The sequence below is a fragment of the Mus caroli genome, unplaced genomic scaffold (assembly GCF_978045245.1).
Source record: "Mus caroli unplaced genomic scaffold, Mus_caroli_1 scaffold_8, whole genome shotgun sequence".
Classification (NCBI taxonomy): domain Eukaryota; kingdom Metazoa; phylum Chordata; class Mammalia; order Rodentia; family Muridae; genus Mus; species Mus caroli.
The window spans coordinates 72290036-72292373 of NW_028227263.1; the positions used below are offsets into that span (position 1 = coordinate 72290036).

Consider the following 2338-nt stretch of genomic DNA (forward strand, 5'->3'; position numbering starts at 1 on the left):
GCCTCCAGTCTATGGAATTGTGTCACTCAATTTAGGGTTGGTCTTCCAACTTCCATTAACACAATCTAGATAACCGCTCACAAGCAAACCTCAAAGCATTGCTGTTAGGGTGATTCTTGGTCTTATTTGTTTGATAATTAAGATTAGCCATCACACACACATACACACACACACACACACACACACACACACACACACACACCCCTAAACTAAAATAGAAAGGAATGTTGTGATCACATGTCTGAAAACAACAGACTCCTGTCCCCACCCTCTTTTTTTCTACCTGTATCACTTTCTATTGACTGTGGCCAGCTGAAATAAGAGAAGACTGGATAATAAAATGCACTGGACTCTTGACTTCAACTGCCAGTGGAAGAAATCTAGAAGTTCCCATCCCAACCTACCAATATGGAAGAAGTTAAACAAACTGAAAATCAACACTGCTCTTTCGAACAATAACAGAAGTGATGTTGAAGAAGGCAATGCCCCTTCCTTTGAGTGGGAGAGGCAGTCGAGAATGGTCCAGGACAGAAGGATAAATGAGCTTGGCTTCATTATTTTTTACTGTACAAAAGACACTGTCAAGAGAGTACAAAGACAAACCATAGGCTGGAGAAAAAAAAAATTGCCAAAGAATGGTCCAGATCCAGGAAACTGGCAACACCAAATGCTGGCAAAGGTGTAGAGCAACGGGAACTCTTATTCATTGCTTGTGGGAATGTGAAATGCTGCAGACACTCAGATATAGTTTGGCAGCTTCTTCCAGAACTAATTATACTCTTACATTATGGTCCTGCCATCATGCTACCCAGTATTTCCACAAACCATACCAAATGTGGCTTTCTTCATAATTGACAAAATATAGACAAACAAGATGTCCTGCAGTAGGTCAATCGGTAAGTGCTCTACAGCTAGATAATGGAATACAAACTATCAATCAAAGGGAGGGGAAACCTAACAGCATATGATGCAATGAAAGAAGCCATCAGGAAAAGACTGTTCTGAAGGACTCCAACTGGGTAATATCCTGGAAAAAAGGCAAAATAATGAAGACAAAATATTGGAAGTTACCAAGAGTTAGGGATAGGAAAGGACACATAGGCAGAGCCCAAAGGATCTGTAGGAAACTGAAAAGATTTTGATGCTTATAAGGGATGATACGTTTGTCCAAAGCCATAGAATGGACTGAATCAAGAACAAAGTCTAGTGTAAACTATGGGTTTCAATGATATTGATGTGACTGCATGGGAGGAAAGCCCAAACCATTCTGTTGAAAGATATTGACAATAAGGAAAGCTAGAGGTGTGTGGGAAATGGGGGATATTAGACTCTCTGTGCTTTCTACATTTTACAATGAACCTAAAACTTCTTTTTATTTTATTTTATTTTTTTTTTTTTTTAGAACAGCAGACACCTTTATTACACTATGCATGAGGCTCATTTGCCTTTCCGGGCTTTGATCTTCCGAAGATAGAACTCCAGCTCCTTGCCTTCGAGCACATAGCCGTCTGCTCTGCCACACTGGCCTGGTCTTGAGGCAATACAGGCTAGAAGCTTGCCCTGCTGGAACTGCTCCTCCAGGAGACTGCTGATTTTGGCATTCTTTTTCCTTTCGTCGTATTTCTTTTGAATTTTCTTTGATCGTTTTTTGTTTAAAATCTCTTCCTCCTCAGGAGTCAGCTTGGCCCCCTTCTTGCGGCCCAGGGGCAGTGCATAGTGGGACTCATACCACTGTCGGTACGGCGTGCTGTCAATAAGCACGATGCAGTTCTTCACCAGGGTCTTGGTGCGGACAAGCTCGTTGTTGGATGCATTGTAGACAACATCAATGATCCTTGTTTTGCGAGTACAACACTCAGAGCCCCAGGAAAAGTTCCCCACATCCAATCTCAGGGCGCGGTACTTCTTATTGCCTCCTCGAACTCGGACTGTGTATATGCGGCGAGGGCCAATCTTCGTGTTGGCAGCGGGCCGTCCCAGCTCATACTTCCGCTTCTTGTGATAGGGTTTTCGCTTACCCCCGGTCTTGCGGAGCTTGTGCCAATTGTCCCAAGAGATGCCCATCGCTCGGCGCTGGCTGGAAAGAGCTAAAACTTCTTTTTAAAAGAAGGATTTTTAAAACAATAAAATAAATATATTGTCAAAAAATGAATTTTCCTCTCAAAAATATATGCAGCTCAGAGATAGAGATTTCCACATTAAATTTTCTTGTCAACAGAAAGCCTTGATTAGCTGGGGCAAGTTGCCTGCTCCATTCCAGGTTTTACATCTCTAATCCGAGGACAGTAAAAGATCACAACTTCCCTTCTTCAGGGCAGGTACTAGAACTTGCACACAC

General features: G+C 42.4%; 1 pseudogene; it reads right to left on the minus strand.

Moving 5' to 3' along the window:
* Window positions 1-1386: 1386 nt before the first annotated feature.
* Window positions 1387-2091, minus strand: LOC110298701 (small ribosomal subunit protein eS8 pseudogene; annotated as a pseudogene).
* Window positions 2092-2338: the final 247 nt, after the last annotated feature.